The 25013-nt window shown below is 35.8% G+C and overlaps 1 protein-coding gene across 3 annotated transcripts in view; it reads left to right on the forward strand.

Annotated features, from left to right (window-relative positions):
• Positions 1-25013, forward strand: part of NKAIN3 (sodium/potassium transporting ATPase interacting 3) — a 336943-nt gene that overhangs the window by 167109 nt on the left and 144821 nt on the right. The gene's annotated exons all lie outside the window — the stretch shown is intronic.

Below are 25013 nucleotides of genomic sequence, written 5' to 3' on the forward strand. Positions count from 1 at the left end.
AACAAGAGCTGTAATGTTTGAACTTCTCCCTGCTAGTAAATAGCCACAGATTTGAAGAAAATTAATGCAATGAACCTGAATTGCAGTTGCCTTCTGAAGTATCATCCCAAGGTGAGAGGTGGGAAGGTATTCAGTTGTAAATTTGAGGTCGTTTTTGATTGTCGAAAAGCAGGCAGTGTCATTTTGGTTGAATTTTCAAGTATGTGTAAAAAATGTGAATTTCCAAGACTGCTTTGAAAGAAAATTACTAAGAAGGTTAATGTGATAACTTGCTGAGCAAATTGATCTCACAGTGAGAATGTTAATTCTTTATAAAAAAGAACAAGTGGCAAAGGGTGACTTTTGTCACATCTGAATAAAACTTTCCTTTATATGACACTCAGTGTTTTAGGTCACTAATTCTTTATTCAATCCTCTGATTAGAGCAGAAATGTTTGCTGGAATGGCACATCAAGAGATGTGCACTCGTTCAAGGGAGCGCTTAAGTTAGCATAGGTTATGCTCAGCATTGTATCTGCAGGCAATTTCACACAACACCTGCTGGGTTTTATCCTCCAGTTGGACACAGATGATGCAGATCATAGTTTTCCACATTTGCCACATTTAAATGATTCCTGGCACAGTAAGCCCATGGCACATGCTGATCCCAGCATTATTAATAGAATAAATGTCACTGTTACTAGTTGTAGATTTAGTGACATGAACTGCGTCGCTGTTAATTCATGCAGTGCTTTCAGAGAATGCAGTCCTGTGCAGTGTGCTCTGGGAAGACCCTGCTTGAGCAGGGAGGCTGGACAAGGTAATCCACTGTGGTCCCTTCCAACATGACCCATTCTGTGAATTTTTGTTTACTCCACTCAAAGTGGAACATTTATGAACTATGTACTTGCTAGGATTAAGCTAGGATTCCTAGCTTTTGGTTGACAACAAACAGAAAACTGATGAAACCAATTTAATAAGAAATTTAGTCAGTAGAAATTCCATTTAAATTTAACCTTTAGTGATAGGTTCCTTTAGTGATAAAATTTCTTAATGAAAAGCTGCAACAGTTTATTTTTCCTTCAATTATGTAGCTCATGAGAAGTTACAGGCTTGATAAAGAAATTAGTACACTTCATAGAGGATCAAAATAAATTATCTTTATGGTATGTTCTGACTTAAAAATCTATTAAATGAACAGAAGAGCAGCACATAGAAAAGATGAATAGCCAAATAATTGTTCATTCTTATGACACAAAGAGGTTGTATACTTTTATTTAGTTGGGTCATGTCTGTTTTTGTAGTGACTCTTACATTTTATGTGTAAGGAATATATTTATCTAAGGGCCAAGGAAGTGGAGCAAAGCTTTTAGTCTGACCCTTGAATTTGTTTTCAACTGATTCTGATCATGTGCTCAGTTAAGAGGTTTATAAATCAGCAGGTTCGAATTGAAGTCCTTCATCTTCCAGTTTCACTTCTGTGTTTCACTTTTTGCTCTTCTTACTTAACATGATAATCACAATGCAGAGAAATAGCAGCAAAAATACTACCTGGCAGTTGACAAAGTTCCCTTTTATTAGGGTATACTTCAGTTAATCTCAACATTTTTGTGGAACTTTTATCTTGTGGTTTATAATTACATTTAAAAGGTGTTTCTCAACAAGGTGATAGACACAAAATTACTACTGTGGAAATTAACTTCTCTTGTATAAATTATGCCAAAGGTGTGGGTATTGAGACCAACTTAGCAATGATAGAATTAAGAAAATTTTTCAGTACATCACAGAATTTTGGGTCTATTTATTTGTCTTTCTGAAAATTTTGCTAGACTTGATGAGGCCATCAAGAGACTAAGGTCTTTTTTGCCCCATATGCTTAAAATACTGGGTATTTATTATTTGGTTAATATGTCACACCAAATTTAATTGGGACCCATATTTTATCCAAGATGCTAGTTGAAAATATTAATAATTTCCTCCATTAATATGTTCATGTGTTGTCATACATGATAGAAAGTGCTGTTATCAGAGTACATTAGTGTGGTTGGGAAATCAAACACCGTAATAAGATTTCTAAGTACGGTTGTTTATTCAGCATTGAAATCTTGGCAGGCAATAGTCACTTTTTTCCCTCCTATTGTTCTCTTTTTCCATTAAAGAAAGAAAAAGAAATTATCTCTGAAATGAATACAGATTGATTACAACTTTAAACTTCTGTTGACATTCTATCAGGGAAAATTGTGATGCTGTCTGGCAGGTGACTGATTTCTGTTGGCTTGTTTGTTTTTAAGCAGTACCATGTTTGCATTTGCTCTGACCAGAATGAGTTAGCTCTTGGTTGATGTCCCATGAGTTTATTAAGTCTTCAGTCATGAATGCTTCTGAAAATCCAAATTCATACAATAATAAATGGCAATTTTAATTCAATATCTACCCATGGAGCATGCATCCAATGCAGACAGACTTTTCAAATGCCATAGTGGAAATCTACCACTGCTGTTATTTTGCTCAGATCTTATTTCTGAAGTGGGGAGGAGGATCTCCTTTGAATAGCCACTGTTTGAATTCTGCCAGGAAGTTGCACTGCAGGTAATGAAAAATTTGAATGAGAATTAGAAGGACATAGGTAATGTAGGCCTGTTTACTGTGAAAGTTTCAAACAGAAACATTTTCCCTTCAATTACCTTCAATTAAAATTTTCTTGATAAACTGAACACCCTCCACACTATGGTGATTAAGGCAGTCTCCTGGGAAAAGGATGATATAGATTCAAGTCATCTTGGGTGCAAAAGGGAAATAAACACAGCTCTCCCACAGCTGCTGTTGTCAGTAGAAATCTAATGAGCAACTGTTTCGCCTTTAACTGCCTTATAAACAACATAGAGGTCAAGATCCTTCTTCACTTACGTTACAGATGCACAAATAAAATTGTAATGCTTTTCTCAGGGCTAAAGAAATTGTATTTGATCAGAAATAAAATAAATATACCTATATACGCCTTTTTTATTAGTATTTTTTTTTCTGATTTTAGCAGCAGTGATACTACCCATATGAAGTAAATGAATTTTGCCTGTCTTTTTTCATTTACTACTTTTCTGAAACTGGAAACATAATTTTTAGTGTTAACCATTCCATATGAGAGAAACAAAGCTGTTATTATAACATGACCTTTTAATTCTTCGCTGCAGGATGACAGTTTGCTACATCCATACATAAGCTCATTAATTGTTTTGATCTCATTCTGTCTTGAAATGAAATGAAGTTCTAATTGTCACATTCCAGAGTATAGGCATTAAAGCACGTAGACAAAAACACAGACTGTTTTCCTGAAGTTTTGTATGTGCTTAAATATGAACCCCATAATTTCTAATGTGTGTAAGCCATCCCTCCATCTGCAGCAATACATGGTGTTATGTACTCCTGTACAAAGGAGTCTTCATCTGTTTAGAGTGTACAGTTATTAATTCTGTTACATCCCTCAAATATTTCAGATCCAGTATGAAAATAGCTATTTTCATTTGTATTTATCATATGCTATCCAAAATTTTTGTAGACCATTTTTATACTGCTTTTGTATTTGTGAGTTACTGGCATTTCTTTCCATGTGTTAAAGCCTTTATTTGGTAAATGTATAGCAGCATTATGGTATTGTGTACACCTTTCCTGTTGTTTCATATGCCTTACCTATGCAGCTGGGGAACATTGATGAGCTCTTTTCTTTTTCAAGGATATTTCTCTTTGTCCTGCATGGCTTTTCCATGGCATGCTTCTTTGCTGTGAGCCGTGCCTCATTCTGGATTTAAGTTTTGCTCTCAAAATTGAGCTGTGTGTCAATTTTAAGTTTTGCTCTCAAAATTTGAGCTCTGTGTAATTTTCTTGGCCAAGGATTTACCTGACACACACTCATATATTCAGTAGGAAACTACTTCTAAATGGCTTATGTTTATTACCTTATTGTCCTTAGTTTTACACATTCAGTGAATGTGAGCTCTCTGATCTGCCTCTGGCACCAACTTCATCAGCCTTTCCCCTGAAGCCAATGGTAGTTTTGCTTATGTAATTTAATGAAACAATACTTTTTCATGTGTTTTTTTCCTAGAAATATTTATTTTGGTCAATGAATGATCAAAGTTTGTAGGGCTCCCATCCAGCTTTATTAAGCTGGAGACAGAACTGTAGGCCAGGATAGAATTATCTGACAAAATTAATGATTTCTTCCATCTGAGGAAAAAATTGACTAATAATTTACTTATTAAAATGCTGAGAGACTGGAAACCTAGTGCTCTTTTCCAAACAAAATGTTGTATGTCAGAATGAGAGTTAATTATGTGAACTTTATACTGGCTACTTGTAAAATCAAATTTATTCCATCTGGTGCATGTCAGTCAATCCTTAATTGTTCTGCAATTATATCTAATCATCTCAAATGGAGTAAGTTAAACTCAGAGCCAATGCTAATTTGTATTAATAGAGATGTTATGGTGTATGCTTGGGCTTGTGTCTTTATTTTTAATGTGAAATGAGAGCATTGGTTGAATTTACATTAGCAATATGAAAGAAAAGGTGATTCTCTTTCTAACTTGTGCTGATGTAAGTGACAAAACAGACACCATTATTTCGGTTTAATTATTGTCTTAATTAGCTCCATAGAATTACCCGCTCCAAAAAGCTCAGGGACAAAGTTGGCAGCATCCATAAAACCAATATGGAAAATCAATAGATGAAGGATAAAGGACTTCCTTAGTCTAAGCAGAGAATAGGTCATTGTGCATCTACTCACATGTAAGTAAGTGACATTTAGGTGGAGGAAGGGTTTTTCATATCTACTGGGAAGAAGAGCAATAAATAATTTACTGAGCATGTGGCAAAAAAGATTTGGTTGGAGGTCAGGAGAAGCATTTTAATAATAATGACACCGAAGAGGATTTAAAGCTGTTATGAAGCCTTAGTAATGGACAACTCTTCTACTGCACTAATTTTGATCTGTAGATACAAGTCTCTGTAGAGATAAAACCCCAAGTGAGTGTCCATGGATGGTTTAGGGTAGGAGTGTTTACATTAAAAAAAATAGTACAAGTTGAAGACTCAAAACCTTATCTTAATTAAGAGTCTTAAACATTTCATCAAGACTTATTCCAGCTGAGGAGCTTGAGGTGTCTCTGGCTTTTCCCCCCAGAGGGAGTGTAGGGGCACAGAAGACAGGAGACCCTGGTGAAGTCTCCTGGGAGGCTGACAGTGGGTTTTGGGTGTGCACAGGTGGGGTTTTACTGTTCAGCTGTGTGACAGCAGGAGGGAGACACCACTGTCATTGCTGCTCACTCTTGATAGATATTAGATCTCTGTTACAGACAAAACTTTTGTGCTGTCTGTTCAATTGATGGATTTTCAGCTGAACACAAATCACTGCCTTCACTGGGAGCAAAGCAAGATGATAACAGTGTATTTCTTCACTGCTGTACATACTGCAAAGATTCATGTACAGCTCAGCTGAGAATTTCTTCCCACACACCTCTTATTCATCATCAGATCCTTTTGATCACCATCTCTCTTGGGAGACTACACACCCTTAACTTCTAATTCTCCTCACTGCTGTGTGTTTGTTTGCTCCACGTGATGCCATCAGCTGCTACCAGCTGAGGTGTGCACAATGATGGATCATGCACTGGATGTGGTTGTAGGCCTTCTGCAATTTCTAGACATTACAAATTATAATTTTATAGCAGTAGTTAAATATAATCTTTTCTGAACATGCACACTAGTAAAATTCAACTTGCAGAAATTAAACCTGATGAAAAGGTTTGGTTTGTTCCTTTGAGGTTTGGACTCCCTCACCTTCTCCTCTTTCCTCTACCTTATTATTCCCAAAGAGTTTAAAAATTTTTTTTCTAAGTAATGCTCCAGACTATTCTCTCACATTAAAAAAAGGAGGAATGCTAATCAAATAGTACTTTAGTAAATAGAATTAAGATAATATAAAGCAGAACCAGACCAAATATAAGTTATAATGCTCCCATCATATAACCCATTTAACTCTCATGGCCTTCACCCTTTCTATCAACCAGCTTTCAGAAGTAATTTTTTGTTTTTTTAAAAAAAGGTTTTAAAAACAGTTCCCTCCTTTTAGTTTTTCTTGTGCCCTTTCCTACAGCAGAAGCTCCACTGAAATGTGTTTGCTAAAATATGAACTTTTAATGTGACCTTCCTTATTCAGGTTACTCCTCCCATCCTGCTGCTCTCTCACTATAAAAAGAAATAATCTCCAGGTTCAATTGTACTTAATACTTTTCCATAATGTTCTGCTCAAACAACAACCTTTTGAATTTTTAATTACTTTGGCAATAAACCTGGAAACCAATTTACTGTGAAGTTATGCAGTGTAATATTGAACAGAAACAACACTTCAGCACTTCAGAATAATGGCTCTGGCCTTGGCTGGTGTTAGGTACTGTTAATCATAGATTAACATGGTGTTGGGGTGCCTTTCAATGGTATTTGCAAACAGTATTTTCTGGTGTTGTGTTAGGCTGACACCAGTAAGTGCAGGAGCAGAAAATTTGTGTGGGAGTTTCTGTATAGAATACAATGACTGTTTCCATGAAAAGTTAGAGAAGAATTAGCTATGAGCTGTGAATTCATAATGATGCAGCTATGGAAAATAGAATTTTCTTTTTATTTGCAATTTAAATTTCTCAGACAAAAAGGGTGACTTACAAAAGATGATATGTGCTCTTTAAAAAAAAAAAAAAAGGGAAAGGAAAAGAAGGAAATTGAAGAGCAAAAAGGTGTGAATCTATTGTAGCTGAGGAGACTTTGTGGCTGTTTAGCTGAAGAGACTTTGATGTTCCAGATTTCATGTTCCAAAACTAATTTGTTGTTCAGTCTGTTTAACTCTACTGCGTAAAGTTGTTGCATTGTGTAAAATCTAATGAAAAATATACTTCTTCTTGAAGAGAGAATTAACATGCACTAGCTTCATGGCACTATTTGAGTGAGCATAAGGTCATTCTGGGAAAGAACTTATGTAGAATAAATGGGACACAGACAAATGCCAGTGAAACTGCAAAATGTGTCATTCTGATGTTAATTAGTTTTTTTAGGTGATACAATCACATTGCTGAACAACTTAATCAGGAGTACATTCCAGATGGTACAAAAATTGAATTTTATATCCTTTCAGGTGACATTAACAGTGGTTCAATTTATTATATACAATGAGCATCATTAAAATAGGTGTTTCAATCAAAACTGGTTTTCTTTTATAGCCCCTAATGAATGCACAATTGTTGATATCTGGAGTGGAGGATACCATCTTCTTCATTGGTTTAAATAACTAAGGTTATATCTCTGTGTTTTGTTTTTTTTTTTAATTGTCCATTTAATACCATAATATGAAATGGCTCTGAGAATAATGGGTATGATATATCTGCTTAGCTAAGAGCTGCACAAACAAATTTATTAATACAAAGATCACAGTCATATTTGTTTGAGTTTATTGGTTTAATTTCTAGGATCTTGAAGTTTTTTAAAAGAAAAAAAACCCCTAAAATGTCAGCTTATGGCAAGGAGGGAAGTAACTCAAGTCTCTTGCAATATTTCTCCAGTGAGATCATTGGATATGGAAAAGTACTCCTGTGATTCAGCAATCCATGCTGCAAGGGCTAGAGATGCAGAGAGGGTAAATCCTGCCTGCCTAGGGTTGGTATCTGAAGCCCAGGGCAAAAGGTCTGAAAAAGCTGTGGCTATTTACACATAGAGCCAAGAACATACAGAACAAAGAATGAGAGAATACAAGAGCAACAAGGAGCATCTAGTCATCTATTCTAATCTTGTGTTTCTGAAATAAGTTGAATTGTTCATGTAGTGAGAAAAGGAAATTTTCCTGAATTGTGGTTTGGTTGTAAACAAGTATGACACACTCACCTGCAGGTAAGGGTGAACATAGATCTCATTACTCAGGGGATTATTTTATCTACTTCTTGGTGTTTGGATATGTTTTGTAGTTATTATTATGCTCTTTTTGTAGAAATGGGAAGGCTGTTGCTGGTATTCCATTTTCTTTTTTGTAAATGTGATGTCCTTCTGATAAAATTGCAGTGAAAGATATTTTGATTATTTCTTTAATCATATTTTGGTTTAGGCATTAGATCAACCACATCTGCTGGCTATCCAGCAGCTTCTAACTATGAGATGAGTGACTGCTATGCAGACATTTTTGACCCATGTCTAAAGCAGTATACTCATTTTAGTGCTACTGCCAGATCTATTTCTTGCCCACTAAGGTCAAATTTATGGTTTTGATAAAAACTTCTATGCAGTGCTTTTACTGCTGTAGTGTATCCTTTGGGATTTCAGTTCCAGCAATTGCCAAGTAAGGACTCCTTCTTAATTATGGGGAAGTCTGTCATTTCACCAGTCTTCTGATGAAGATTTAATTATTTAATTAATGTATAGTTTGAAAACCGTTTAACTGTTTTGAAGGGAGTTTCATACTGATTCATCGGTTGTTTGCTCACGGTTTTGTCTTCCATTAGAAGACAATGCTTGCTAAGAAGAAAATGTAATTTTAAGTAAGTTTTTTGGTGGTAATTGGCACATGAGACAGTCCTAGACTTTGATGAGTGTACAGGGTATTTGTTGTTGATGACAGTAGAATCTGAAAAAGTTATTCTCAAAAATTGTAGTGCTGAATCTCATGGGATTTTAAAGGATGCTACATATTTCTTATAGGACTTTATAATTGTAAATCCTTGAATCATTGAGGTTGAAAAGTACTTCCAAAGTCATCAAGTTCAATCATTAACCTAACACTGCCAGGTCCACCACTAAACCATGTCCCCAAAAACCGCATGGACACATTTCTTGAACATTTCCAAGGACAATGATTCCACCACTTCCCTGGGCAGCCTGTCCCAATACTTGACAACTAAAGTAATTTTTCCTATTATCTCATCTAAATCTCACCTGGCATAGCTTGAGGCCATTTCCTGTTGCCCCTTGTTACCTGCGAGAAGAGATCAACCCGCACTTGACTGCAGTCTGCTTTCAGGTAGTTGCACTGCATGATAAGGTCTCCCCTGAACTTCTTTTTCTCCAGCTCCTCGTTAGACTTGTGCTCCAGATCCTTCATTGGCTTTTTGTTGTCTTTTTCTGGACTCACTCCAGCACCTCAATGTCCTTGAATTGAGCGTCATGGAATTTAACCCAGCACTCGAGGTTTGGCCTCACCAGTGTTGAGTAGAGCGGGACAATCACTGTGCTGGTCCTGCTCACCAAACCATTTCTGATCCCTGCCAGGATGCCCCTGGACTTTTTGGCCACCTGGGCAACCCTGGGCACACTCTGGCTCAAATTCAGTCAGCTGTTGACCAGCACTCCCAGGTCCTTTTCCACTGGGCAGAGTTCCAGCCACTCCACCCCAGTCTGTACAGCTGCCTTGGGTTGTTGTGACCCAAAGCCAGGACCCTGCACTTGGCGTTGTCAAACCTCATAAAAATGGCCTAGGCCCATCAATCCAGCCAGTCCAGACCCCTCTACAGATACTACTTAGATAGATGTGTTAAGGTTGGCTTATTTTTGAACTGGAAAAGAAATATAGGAAGCAGGTTATTGTTTATCATCTCTAGATGTCATCCAGGTGACTGCTTACATCCTTTGGGATACATCAACTCTAATTTAGTGGAAAAGCAAGGGAGAAATCTTGTTTTACTTTTCACAGATCTACGTCTGACAACCAAGGAGATTTTTCCTAACTACATCAGTCCTCTATAACCACTCAGAGTTTTCCTTATTCTCCATTCTTTTCCAGTGCCTTGTGATTAGATGTACATAATCATAAACTTTCTGTGTTAACATACTCCTTAAATTACTTCTTTCCAGGAGTCTGGTGTTGTAATTTTGCATTTGATTTTTTACAAAAATACCCCTATGTAACTGTGGTGTTCCTACCTGAAACTGACTTTCAGCAGATATTTCAAAAGAGCAGATGGAAGAAAAAAAATTTGCCCTTCAGCTTCTATTAAGTGGTTCTCTCTTGGTGGACAATATGGCAGTGTCCCTGCCTTTACTCCCCATATTAATTTATTTTGAAGGCTTCAGCAAACAAAAAGCTCTAGTTCAATAGAATAACCTTGGGTAGGCCTTAAATGTATTTCCACCATGTCTATTTCTGTGATCTTTTCTTCTTTTATAGAATGCCTAACATTTGTGTTGTGTTAAATTGTCTTAATTAGAAGATTTTTGATTCTGTAAGGTCGTAGGAAGAATTCTTGTGATCTTTGTGGTTTGAATCTTGTATCAAGTTTCCTCCTAAATCTGGTTTTCATCTAATAATTTATTTAACCTCTATAAGGTGAATGGTCTTTCAGAACTACTTTTCAATTGCACAAGGGAATTGGAGGGATTGTTCCTTGTCTAGGTTATTATACTCTCTTTCTTTTTCAGCTGTCCTTCAGGGAAATTCCTTGCTTATGTTGATGGTGTGACTGAATTTATTATTCATGAGTATCAGAATTCCTTTGAGCAGTGTTCTTCAGTTTGGATTAATGGGGAAAGGGTGAGAGAATCCTATTGGGGATTAAGTGCTCTCCTGCCCTTTGCTTTGCTGAGAGGTTTATTGTCTGAGTGGCTTTAGTACAGCAGGAATAATGCTGGGTCTTCTTGACCTATTCAGTCAAATGGGGAAGGCAGAAATGTTGGAAGAGAAGTCACAGGGATGGCAACAGTGCCTGACTAACACTGTCTTCCAAGGGCAAATGCTGCTTGTCAGTAATTTTATTGTCTCTGTGTCATAGCAGCGTGGCATTCTGTACACCTAGATTGCCTCTCTGCTTATATCTTCAGAGAGCATGTAAAAGTTCTTTAAAATATTGTTTTGAATGAGGTATTTTGTTCCAGGGGGAGAATATGTTCTACCCATCTGCTGAGGATTGCTGCACTGTGTTATTGTGTTACCGTTCCTCGTGCTTTTTTTTTTTTCTTTTTCTTGCTTTTTTTTTTCCCAGGCTTCCTTGGTAGATCAAGAGCTCATGTTTGATTTGGAAGTTTTGGCTAAAGGTTTTCGTTGTTTATCTCAAAAATGTTTGAAGGCTTCTATAGATTATATGCTGAGACAGTTCAAACTCTCTGAACTGCGTACTGAAGTCTGTCTAGTTCTACTTCAAGGGGCAGAGGTGTCATTCCTCAACCCCTGATTACTTCTTTGCAAATATAACACAGTTGATTCATTTTACTTTTACTTTCTGTGAATTATCAATGATCTTTGGATTTCTTTCGGCTTTCTTTTCATTCAGTTTAGATCAGATATTATTTTCCTTTTGATCTGTGTCATCTTGGCTAAATTGGTGTTTCTTTATCTGTTACCAGGGCATTCACAAGTGCTCCTATTTTTTCCACTTCAAAGGTGGGCTGTTGGATAAAAGACGATAGTGAGGAAAAAGCTGTGCACATGTCCAGCTGTGAAGGAACTGATTTTCACTAAATCTTCATCTCAAACACACTTGTACATTGTTTAACTTCAGAGTAGTTCATGCTGTGTTGGGACCATTTTCATGTGCTTTACATCTACCCTGAGTTGCAACTTTTGTTTGCTTCAGGGTATCTTCCATTCTTATGTCTTGTTTTTCCATGAGGTATCTATTTTTATTCTTAAATGTCTTAGGCATGTGGATATTGTGTACTCTGAAAGCATTAGCACAATCAGTGTAAACAGTTAATTTAGAAAAGGCAAAATTTCTTAATAATCGGTATTTAGTTAGTACTTCTTGATGGTTTTTATCTATTTTAGGTTTAGATTGCATATATTTTTATTCTTATGAATGAATTGATTACCTTATTGGTTAAAAGTATACTTTATACAGTGATTTTAGAGTTGCAATTCCCTATAAAATTTTAAAAAATTTTGTGGCATTGTTTTCTTTGTAAACTTCTTACTTTACTCTGATGCAATATGCTAACAAATTTAACTAATTATAATACATAAAATAACCACATGGTTTTAAAAGGTATCTAGAGAGTTGTAAAATGTTTCTAGATTTTTGTATCCTAGGATATTAATTTCTGAATGTCTAAGTAAGATCACTTCTTACATCTGTAGCTAGGCAGCTTGCTTAAACATATCAGGATCATACTAGCTTTTATCCAAACATTTTGTTTTCTAGAATGCAGTTTACAGATCTGTGTCATGACTTGTATTTCCTGTTTCCAGGCTCTATAATTTCGCTTGTGCCTGCCTTAGTTTAATGGATTTTGCTTCACTGATCCCAGCTTACCAAGTAGTCCAGATGGCCCTGTACAGCTGCCTGCCTTTTCATTACTAACCCTCCTCCCTCTCTTTTGTCATCTACAAATATATCCACTGGAGGCAGGGATTTTTTTATGATCTAGATCACTGATGAAAATGTGGAATAACATCAGAACATGCATCAATCCCAAGGGAGTCCTGCTAGGAACACTTTTATTCAGCTATGATTTTCCATTGAAAACTATGTTAATTGGCTAGTTTTAAATCTATTTAATTTTCAGTCCATTAAAATGTGTTGCTATTCAATCTTTTTTTCAATAAGAATGTTTTGTGAATGCCTTATAGATCTCTTAAGTATATTACCTTCTTGCAGCTCCTATCAACTCAGCATTTAACCTCTGGAAGCAATGAAATAGAGTTTGTTTAACAGGTCCTAATGTCTTAAGAAATATTATTGACTGACATCAGTTATACTGCTGTTGCTGGATCTCAAGCAAGTTTTTAAGCCATTTTTCTTCCATTTACTTTGGGACTAAAGCTAAATGAATGATCCTTGAACCATTGGATGTGCATTTTCTGTATCTTTTATAGGCTTTAAAGTTTTTCAGTCTCTTGCAGTTCCAGAGATTTATTAAAAATTAGCTTATTTGCATCCATGGACCTCAATATCCAGAGCTTTTATGTGGTTGCTAGCTGTCCAGGCCTAAAGATTGCATGTGAGTTATAAATCCATAGACTTCTTACTAGTGGTTTAGAAAATGCTTGTTCCTCCTCCTGTCATTCTTTATGAAAAAAAAAAAAAAAAAAGAACAGAAGAATATATTAAAAAGTCTACGTCTTTTGCTTCTTAAAAAAAAATCACAGTAAACATCATTTAGAAGGTTGATATTTTCTCTTGCTCCTAGTAAGCTTTTTACTGGCTTTAACCGTGCTGACATGGATCTCACCTGACTTATTTTTCTTCACCAATAAATAGTCTCTATCTATATGTCTACATATATCTTCTAATTTATATTGACGGAAAGAATTTTTCTATTTTTATTCTTGTTTCTTGAGGAACGGGATGACACAATCAGTGTATTTGTTTGGGGTTTTGTCTGACACTGAAAGCTTTTGTGCCCATTGACAGAAATATTCACAAAGGATGAATGTTTCATAATTAATTTTTTGCATATATGTGCTGTTAGAAATGATGAAAGGTACCCAGAAGAGGGTGGGCGAAAGGACTTTTCTCGTGCTGCCCAGGGAAACATTGCTGCAATCTGTCATTAGAAGCTCTACAGTTGCTGTCTTTAGTTTAAACCAGATGGAAGACCACACTGGAGGAATACAGAAGGAAACCCTTTTGTATTCCTTTCCAGTTTCTATCAGTCATCCATAACATCCTAGTTCTGAACCTGGAACAGTCTTTAACTTACTGACCCCTGAACCTTCATGTGACATTCACCTCAAGTCTCCACCGCCATTCCTCCTGTATTGTCCCTGAACAAATTCTCTTTGAACAGATGTATTGTCCCTCATTGAGAAGTCTTTCCTGTGTTCTTAATGTGCACAAACTCTGCTTCAGAATGGCAAGGAGAGCATCACCCCTCCAATGAGCTGCTGTAACCTAAAGCACATGGGTAGTGTGTGCAAATTGCAGTCATTATTGTCCTGACACATTGTGTATTCCTACTGCTTAGGTTTCAGTGTGGGGGCTTTTCCTGCTGCTTCAGATGCAAGATTAACTTAAAATGCATGAGTGGTCTCATTAAACTCAATAAAATTACTCACATGCTTACCATGCATTTAAGTTTGCATGATCAGCGTTAAAATAAGAGGCAATCCATAGACCTCTCCACTTCTCATATATAAAGTTTGAGAAGAGGAGGAGGCTTCAATATAAAAGCTGAAGAAAACCCTGGTACCAAAATCTTGTCTAATGCAATGAAGTTGAAATTCCACGGTCTGACATACAGTGTGTTAAATAAGTGCTATATGTTGGTCTATCTATATCACTATCTTTGTGTATTATGCACATTACAATATTGCCTAATAGTATCTCTTAACAGCCTTTTCAAGTAATCTAGGTTGTATTTGCTTGTATTGATCTTGTATGTATTATTGTGGCACCTCTGCTGTGATTCTGTTATGCTTTTGCCTAATAACTTCTTCCAATAGATAATAGGAGGTGAGAGAAATTCAATGAATTGGAGTCAAAAAAAGTCAGGGAAAGGTATGTAGATGTATGAAATTTGTGTTATATGCTTCTCTTTTTTTTAAGCAAACATCTGCCTTAGCTTACTATTTCAGTGCATTTCTGAAACATTCAGTATTTTAAAAGATAAATAGTCCTTATAAAAGAGAATAAAAAATCACTATGTGTTAAAGCCACTCTTAGAACCCAAAAAAGCTTTAGAGATGAAGAAATTTGTATTCTTTTAGGATTAGTATTAGGTTTGTGTGAAAAAGACTGCACAATATGTTGCTTTTTATGTTCTGCAGCTTAGTCATTACAGTGTGTCTTCTACGTCACATCACCAAGGTTGTGAATAGCTTAATAAATAATCTTTCTGACATAGATTGCTTTTTAATTTAGTACTTGCATTTTGAGTCCCTTTATTAGCATGGAACTATAAATGTATTTCTGTATTTAAATGTTTTGTCAACAGTAAAATAAGTTAGTGCATCGAATAAGTATGACCTAATATTTCATGAGGTTGTATTCTTTCTAGCAGAATTATCACTTCATTTTACTTGTAAGTCCACTTGCCTTAATAGATTACTTTTTCAGTCCACTGAGTGATTGTTTAAGTCAGGTTGCACTGTAGATGAAAAGAAGCACAGAAAATTACAAGCTGCAAAGTGATAAAGGTATGACATGATAGTTATTCATAGTACTGAAAACCAAATATAACGTTCCAATGCTTGCACATTTTTCTGTATGGGCTGTTGGTAAATACCATTTTTAGGCTAAAAAAACCCAGGTTTCCATTTTGTGAGTTGCTGAAGTTTCAGAGTTCTTGGCTTTCTGCTGAGATGGTATAAACTGACACAGCTAAAGAAAAATGCATTGAATCTTGATCATGTAGATTAGACAAAAGGTTGACCTTGTTGTCTCAGCCATTTCTTTAATGAAAGGTAAGATACTTGTGTGCAAAGTAACCCCAAAGGAGAGAGTGGGATTTGTTACCTGTTCTAAGAAGGAAGCCCTTGGAGGGCAGAAATGTAAAGCTTGACATCTACAAAATGTTTTGAGGTGTGCAGTCACAGGTTTCACACAGGCCTCCCATGGGCTAAGACAGAACATCTCTTTTCGAGACTCTGCCTTAGTGGCAATGCTGGGAAGGAAGCTGTCTCTCAATGAGTCTTGCTGCCTCTCCAGAGGCATCCTGTATATACAGGCCTTCTCCTACTATGCCTTTCCATAAATAAACTAAACTTCTTCCCATCTGCTGTCCCACCTTATCCATCTGCCAGCGAAAAAGAAAATGTGCTCTGATGTTCTTCTTCCATTGAGCACTGTCCACCAACTCATGCCATTGCTTCTCACCCTGAGCTGTGTATTTTTGAGATATTTCTTTTATCCCTTGCTTTCCAGACAGCCATTGCTTAGGTGCTTGATTCATGGAAGACAATCTTGTCTTCACTGTGTTTTTAAGACAGGGGGACATGGGTGCTGTAGTTTTCTGGATCTCCATGTTGCAGATGCCCATTACTCTGAGGTACCTGATGTACTATACAAACATAGTCTAAACAATTGTATATGCTGGGGGTTTGGAAAAAAACTCCCCTTACCCTTGATGAGTGAGATCAGATATATTACACCTTTGGTACCAGGACAGACTTTCAGTTTTACACTTGACAAGCATAAGTCAAATATTAGATTTATGTTTATATAGTAAAAAGGCACACTACAGGATCCTGAAATCAATGACTCTCAAAATTGCCCAAACATTGAATGATATGCATGAATAATTTAGGAATGTTTTGTTAAATGTGCAAAAGTCAAGTTATCCTTGCAACGAGACTCATTGCAAATCGCCAGCTATTTACTGCGTTTCTGAAAATCACAGGCAGCAATTTACAGAAAAGATTGGGCCTGTTACTATACATGTGACATTTTCTTGATTTAAACTGTCATTCTGAAAAGCTGTTTACTGACAGTCAGAGTTTGGAATGAGGTTATAAAGTTTGCTGTGTAATTCTACATCACTTGAGGTTGAACTGTATTTCTGCTCGGGAAGAGAAGAGTATGTAGACCTCCTTCTGCAACTGAAGTATGAATGCATGCAAATTAGCACTTTCAAGGGAAATTGTACATGATCTTTTTAGACGTCCATGTGCTGTAATGGTGTATGGTGCTGTGCTGATATTTGGCATCTCATGAAAAGGAATGTATTTTCAACATATCTGACTGTAAGTGCTACATACACTATAGTGCACTATAGTGATATGCAATGGCTTCATTGTTTTTTGTTTCTAAACAATGGCTATAAAAATAGTTTCTGAAGATGATCTTCTGGCTTCCAGAATGTCATGTTTGGATAGAGGGGTGAATATTCATTGTTACTCTTATTTTTTTTTTAATTATTAACGAAACTAGGAGTTGTTCTACCAGCTTACATTTCCATGGCATGTAGACATGCAGTTCATGCCATAAGGAATATTTTTCATCACTATCTTCACTGCCTTCTCTTTGACATCCTGAGAACAGTTTCAGTATGTACATGCACTCAGACATGCACTAATCTAGATACCATGATGTTCCCCAGAACTTAATTTTAACATAAATATCTTCTGCTCAGGTTCCCTGTCTTATAAACAGTTTCAAAGTACTTTCTAGGATAGTCACTCAGCCACACCTGACCAGTTTTGCAGGCTGTTCTGGATAAGTCCTTGGTAAGAAGAAGTCATTGCAGTTGAAAAAAGCTGGTCAGCCTAAAATTGCATTGCCTGGAATATTGGGGGTATCATGTCCAAGTGATTAAATCCAGAAATTAACAATTATTGACAAGAGACTCTTTCCTTTGCCATTTCTCTGTGGATACATCAGATTGTTTTTTTTCTAGGAGATGGACTGAAAAAATAATGTCTCCTAGTGCTGCTTACTTTGAAACTTGTTTGACTAATATGATTCAGACATTAAACCAGAAAGTGATCATAAACATTGGAGAATATTTGAGGAAATGCACTGCAACTTGGAAGTTAAACATTTTCAGAAGAATCTCTTGTGAAAAGGGTCTCAGATAATACCATATAAAAAAGAGACAAAAGAAAACATGCAGCCCACTGTTATCTGAATTACATGTGCAAGTGCATTGGAGAAGATCCAGAGACAGAGACAGACTGTGTTCACCTGTATGAGCCAAGAATGCCCAGGACCTGATGAGCATTGTGTTATAGGCAAATGGTTACAAGAGACAATGGAAATGTGTGGCAAACCTAACAGAGATAATAAAAAAAACAAAAAAGGCTTCCCTGTAAAGCAGACAAGCTACAGTTGTTGCAGTCAGGTGACAGTTTGGCCTTCTGGAAACAGGGTGACCCTCAGGCATTGCCATTCCTGTTACTGCAGCCAAACTGCTGAAGGGTTTCAGCCAGCAGGCATTTTGGGAACACATCTGACAGTGAATTTGAGTTTGTTTCTATGGAATTAGTGGATACTGGTGTTATTCTCTTACAGTGAATTCAGTGTTTCATATGCACTCTATTGTTATTAGTGCCCATTTGTATTAGTGTTCATTAATGGAACTAGGCTGAGATTCCATTGCCTTCTTCAGTTGTGCTGTGTGGCATTGTCTCTGGAATTCTGCTTTTGTGAAGAATTTGGTGAGAGGGAAAAGGCAAGTGATGAGGCAAAAGGATTTCATCAAGGAAGAAATCAGTTCTCTTTCCTCTTAAACAGCTTTGTAGGAAAAACACCCTAAACCAATAAGGTTGAAACATAGAGTAATTAATACTGGGATATTTAATTAAAATAAGTTATTTAGAATATTCATGAAAAAATAGAGGGAGAAATAGAATAAATGGTGTTATCCTTCTGTAAGAAAAAGTCTAGCTTTAGAGGGAACATGGGTTATTCATCATACTAGACAAGACAGGGTATTGAAAAAATGTCAGTTAATATGTGAGGATCTAATTGTCCCTAGCTGATATTTTAGTCACTTTCTCTGTAGTAAAAAGTCTCTAGGCCCTGATTTATTGAAAATGCAAAACCCTAACAGCACACTTTCTTGCTATGACATTTTATTGATGCATCTTTGATTCATAATTCAGTGCCAGTACCCCAGATATACACACGCCTACATGCAGAAAGCCTCCTCTTCCCTCTTGCTTTCTTAGAAGCTTTATTTTTTTGTTTCTGTAAGGTGGGTATACAGTCCACTTAGTTCTGTTTTCTTTGGTGGAATGTTAGTCTGGTCTGCCTGGATGAGACCTTGTGACAGCGCAAAGCTACCACAGTGCTAATGGTGATACAGAGCTCTGCTGTTCTCCTGCCTCACCCATAAGTACAGGAATTCACCTCACTGGGTGCCAGTATGAGTTATGCAGCCTCCTGGGGAATTCACTGATGCTCCTTTGCGGATAAGCAAGGCACGAGCAAGCTCTGCCTGAAGGTGTCCTAGAATCATTTTTTATTCCTTGCATTTCAAATCAGCCTGCTCCAAATTAGTGTCTCCTTTCATGTCTGGTTTGCCTGAATGGCAACCTTCAGTTAGTTTTTTCTCAAACAGGAAAACTGTGGCTTAAACAGTAATTCTTAAACAGTAATTTAAGAAATTACTGTTTCTCTTTACATTTTTAGCTTCCATGAGCAAAACCAGGAAATGTTAGAACTTGTATTACAGGAAATAACAACTGATGTGGTCAGTGAATACAGATTGATGGTATTCCATTATTCTGGTATTACCTGAGTTATTTCATAAGTCAGGTCAATATTACACAAACTAGTTCAAAGTGGCCTGTGAAATCTTCCATCAGCTTTTGATTTTTTTCACAAATATTGAAAGACAGCTTTAAATTGTGTCTGGTACAAGTAAGTATTTTACCAGCAGACCTCAAGTATGGAGCATATGTGGGCTGCATGTTATTTTCAAAGTCATAAGATCTGACAGGATTACAGAATCACTACTTTGAATTATGGGGAAGAAACACAGGTCCTTTATTCTAGTTATCTTAAAATCTTTTTAAAAAAATCCAAACCTACTTTTCTTATTGAGAAGCACTGAATTAAAATCTCTTGCTCTTTTGAAGTCCTTTAAACAAACTCTATTTCCTGTGTTAAATCTAAACAAGGGAGATGACCAAATTAACTTTTGTAAACACATTTTTGTATTAGTATTTAATACAAAATAATTAGTATTTGTTCACTTGTGTGAGCACATTTGCTTTGTCTTTCTGATGCTCTACAAATGCAAGTCCCTCCAAATAACCATCCATGAGCTCCTGGTTGTTGGTGTCCCTCTCATCTTTTGCAATGTCTTTTGCAGTTCTTGGTCACCTGACATGAACAAACACAAGATATTTAAACAGATAGTTGTAAGTACCAAACAAGACCACAAAAAAAGCAGTAAGTTTAATTGCTACCATATTGCCCTGCCTCAAGTGTAAATATTTGACTTTAAAAAGTTTTGACTTATAAAACAATTTGATTGAAACCTGTTTATTTAGAAGAACTTGGTTTAAAAAGTTGACTATAGCATTGTGACTAAATGCATCCTAACAATACAGTTTGGAATGATTTTGTTTCTCAATCTATACACACAACATATCTGATTTTGATCTGAGCAAGGTGCAGTCAACTTTTAGTGTCAATTTAGTATTATTTTAAAATACACTGGAATCCCCAGCTTCAAAATGAGCTATAATAAAAAGCAATCCTGCAGAGAAGCTATTTTTCTTTTAGTTTCATTACCATTTGAAATGAAAACATGTCAAAACAATGTAATAAAAAACTAATAAATCATGAGTGAATGTTTATTAATTACTGATTTGTTTGAAGATCCCTGGATTTTTGTATGTAATTAAGAAATAGAGTTGCATCTTGTGGTATTCTCTATCAATGTTTTAAAATGTGATGCTTTAAAATGTTCTGTGACACATAATTTATAACTTGTTACTGTCATCTTCTGACTCTACTTTGTTTTAGCTTTGATTTTTTAGTGGATGCAAGGAAGATCTTATTTTATCTTCTTCCATAAAAAGAGCAAAAATGGAACAAGAGATTTTGTGGAAAACTCAGCTTTGTACAAACTACTTTCTGCTGTATCTGGATTTTTGTTTGAGTATGTCAGGCAATATCTTCCCCTAGAATCTTTGAGTGCTCTCAACCCTGGCATTTTATCATCAGTTTTTGTATTGGAAAATGTAAGCTGCTTTGACATCTTGCGATCAAATATTTTTTAGAGGCATGAGTCATCTGGGGTCAATTCACTTGGGAAAATGCTTTTTGGTGAATATAAAAGGTTAAAAAGTGCTGAAAAATAAGGAAAAGCCTATTCCTAATTTCACTAGTTTGGGATTACAATATCTTTATGAAAATAACCAAATTAGTTATCAGTACAGTGAATTTTTAGGAGATGTTTTAATGAACAAATTAAATAATTTTGTCATGTGTTGCCTTTGAGCACATTGTGTGAACTCAGGAGTTCTGCTATGAAAATGGAAGAGAGCATTATGAATGAAAAGCAGAATATGGTGGTGGTTGTCAACTCCACATGAAAGTGGACAAAAAAGTGGTTTGAATTTAGTTTGTTATTTTCTTGATCAAGACTTCCATTGCTCAGTCTACCCAATCAGTAATCTTTGTACACAATGCGAGCATGTGTCTGAAGATAGGGAGAACATTATAAATTCATCAAATTACTATTTTTTTGAAAATGTCTTGTAGTACTTCTATGTGAAGTATATTACATAGCAAATTAAAACAATATTGCCATTTTCTACCTAAATAAAAAGCTTATATTACTTTCTAGAGAAGAGAGAAAGATCAAGAAGATGCATTAGTGGAATCCCTGGCTAAATTTATGTTTCAGCTGGGACAGGCTTGTGAGGGGTCGAGGGGCCAGGAGCACAAGCTTTGAAGATATTGCTCTCTAGAGACCATTCTTGGTCACAATGTGGTTCCTCATCATGAGCTATCCCAAATCACATCTTCAAAACCTTTTTCCAGAGTCAGTTTTTTTTGGGTTAAAATTCCTTAATTACATACAGGTATGATAAATTAGTGTTTGGAGGGGTTAATGTTTATTTTTATATGAAAAAAAATTAATACTTAATTTTAGAATAGAATAGAATAGAATCTTTTGTTTGGAAAGGACCTACAATGACCACCTATTTCAACTCCCTGACCAATTCAGGGCTGGTCAAAAGCTAAAGCTTGTTGCTAATGGCATTTTTCAAAAGTTTCTTAAACACTGACAGGCTGGGGGCATCAACCACCTCTCTAGGGAGCCTGTTGTAGTGTTTGACCATTCTCTCAGTAAAGAAATGCTTCTTAATATCAAGGCCAAACCCCACTGGCACAGTTCTGAACCATAAATAAAACAAACCCACAAAAACAACAAATAAAATAAACAAAATCCAACAACAAATTTAAGAAATGAACAAAATACCTCACAAACAGGAAAAAAAAAAAAACCAAACAAAAAAGAAAGAGCCTTGATAGTTTTCTTGTAATTAGATTCACTTGAATCAATGGAATGATGTGCCCTCACTTCACAGACACATCTACATACATGAAACATAGGTGGAAAGTTTATCTGAAATTGTATCTTATATTTACTCTATCAAAAGTAGCCTTTTTGGATGTGACTAACAGAGTAAGAAGTTTCTGAATTGCTCATAGTCTTCACAGAAAATCTATTGATTCTCCAATTTTTTTTTGCCAAGTCTTGTTAAGGCAGATGTTTTTGTTGTTTTGCTGGAATTTTTCATTATTTTTTCTAGTGATTTGAAGTTCAAGAAAGTTCAATCAGTTTTAGAAGACTTGGAACTTTTGCATTTTCCTCAGGTATTTTATATCAGAAAATGTGTGATGTAACATGTAAAGTCTCTTCTGGGGCATACTGAGCAGCAGCCCTGTTACTGTCACAGCTGAAAGAGAGGGAAGAACATAATTTTAATTTCACTAGAGTGTCACCATTCCCAATCATCAAGCTACTGACACACCTTTTCCATCCTGAAATTATGGATATATCAAAATGTGGTCCTAGAAAGCCTGAAATTTACATTTTTTTCGGGTCAATGATTAAAATAATGAAAGGTGCAAGTTAGTCATTTGAGAAGCAAGAGATACATTTACCTGAAAGGTCAGGTGGATGAAGGAGCTGGTGCAGAAAGCTGTGAGCTTGCGCATTAATTCCAGCCACTTTCTTGGTATCGATTACACAGATTGCAAGCGCTTATTTGTAGGCCAGAAGGCAGGTACAGCTCTTTGCAGGCCATTTGTCTCCTTTTGTTTCTTAATTAATATCACAGATTTGAAAACCTGTGGTAATGAAATTGGCCTGTTAATTAGGCCAGTCTTTAGCAGTAAGGTTTTGATGTCTTAGTGTTTTTCCAGCACAGTTAACAGCAGCCTTGTTAAAATTCATGCTTGTTTTTCTTTTGCAAAGATGCCTATCATGGAAACACTTCTAATGATGTGAGGAATAAACAGATTCTGTGCTTGGTAATCATTTTAATGTTAGATTTTAGAAAAAAAAAAGCTGATTTTAAAATTCACTTTTTCTCTGGATGTCTTTAACTTCTTGCTTTATACAATTGCATTAATATCTTACATGAGAAAAATTATGTATTTTTTCTCTGTTTTGAACATCAGGCAATATTTTGGGTTATATTGTATAGGCAATATTTTGAGTGATATTGTATTGTTGTATTTTGATGCAGCTTTCTTGGTACAGTTAGTTTTCTCTGATGATTTTGCAGGTTTTTTCCAGAACAATGGAAGAGATGCCTTATTATTTTTAAGAGTCTAAAATAATTCAGGCATAGCCAAGAAATGAGAGGTGGAGCAGGGATGCCAGTGAAAAATACAGTTTTTGTTAAGTGTTTTATGAGAAAGAAGTTCTGTTTGATGTAAATTAGTTTTCTTGTTTGACATTTGCCTTCAATTAGAAGACAATTATTTTTTTTAACATTTTCTAGGTTGTGACTTTATGATGAAAAATAAATAATGTAATTTTGCTTTGTGTTAAATTCTAAAGAAGTTATCAGTTCAGAAATCAATGATGAAATCCCATCTGAGTTGACATTTCATTCTCTCTGCTGTGTGCAGTCCTTGCAGTTCACACTCAGTGGTGTAACCTTTCATTACCCTCTCATATTTGCATTCTTTAGGTCACTAAAATGAGTATTGCTTCATTTTTGCAGATTTTTGTTGGAATAATGATATTTGTATCAAACAGAGGAGAAGCATAAGTCAGAAAACAGGAATGGATTTATTAGAAGGATAAGTGATCCCTCTACAGTGTTAAGTCAGAAAATGTTTTTACATCATGAAATATTACATGTTTTGAATCTCCCCCAGGAGAGCTGAATGCAGTCAAGTGCAGTAGGTATAACTGGCCACATACACAGACAAAAAAAGCATTTTTGAAATTACTCTTTTTTTTCCCCTCTGTGTGCTACTGAGATATTGTGATGTTCCTTTAGGAGACATCCATGATACTATGTTATTTTAAAGCAGCTGGAAGGAGTAGAAAATAATGTTGGAATTCAAAAATAGTTTAAATAAACTACTCAGAATCAAGGAATCTGTTAGAAAATGCTTTTGTAAAATATATGAATTGTTTTTCACAGCCTATGACCTTAATTATACTCAAAGATAAATATTTTGTCTATCAATTCAAGTGATGAAGTAAGCTACTTAGTCTTCCCTTGAACAGTGAAAGAATAGGTTTCCATACTTGGCTCACATTTTCTGAAAGAACATTATGATTAAGTAGTAAGATTGAATATATAATCTCCTTCAAACCTCAGTTTTAAATTGTTTTAAAGTTGCTACAGCAGAAATTGCAGACTAGCTTTAGCTGTAATGATATCTAAGTTTCTGTTGTCCATTTTACGTTGCTTTTGCCACATTCAAACCTTTTTACTGTTTGTAAATCTTAGAAGATTTAAAAAAAAATCTCATCTTTGTTTGTCAAAGTAACTTTGCTAATTTAAAGTTTTGTCTCAGTGGCATTGTTTTTTCCATTTTTAATGAATCTTTGCAGATTTCATAGTTTCTGTATTTGCTTTGTTATTTTTTCCTCAGGGTTTTCAGAAGATTTTTTCTCCTGTTTTTCAGGGGCACTACAGTATAATGAGGTCTTTGGATTACGAATCCATTAGCTGTGACCCAGGCAATATGAAATACCAACACCCAGCTGGTATTTCCTAGGCCAGCCAGGTGAAGCAAATACCTCAGAAAATAACCCAGGAACAAGTGGTGTCCAATGGGACATCCTGCTAAGGGTATTTCCATTTTGTGAGCTGACCAGTAAAAGGGAGCTGGATTAAGGAAAAGGAACATAAAAGACATTTAGTCACCAAGTGCAGTGATTTGACAAACTCGTGGTCCTGTCATATAATCTCCTTCATAAATTAAGCAATTTGTTACATATCCTGGGATTGTGGGATCCACTCTTATGTTTTTTTGCCATATCACAAAATACACCAATGTTACAATCCATATACCACATAACGGTTTGCAGTTGTGAATTTTGAATTTGGTGGACAAGATGATGGACTTCTCTTGAGTCTAAGTATTTTTTATGATCTTAAAAAAAACCCTTACTCATCTTGTCTCTTTTTTAACACCTTCTCTCAC

This window comes from Zonotrichia leucophrys, chromosome 2 (assembly GCF_028769735.1).
Source record: "Zonotrichia leucophrys gambelii isolate GWCS_2022_RI chromosome 2, RI_Zleu_2.0, whole genome shotgun sequence".
Lineage (NCBI taxonomy): Eukaryota > Metazoa > Chordata > Aves > Passeriformes > Passerellidae > Zonotrichia > Zonotrichia leucophrys.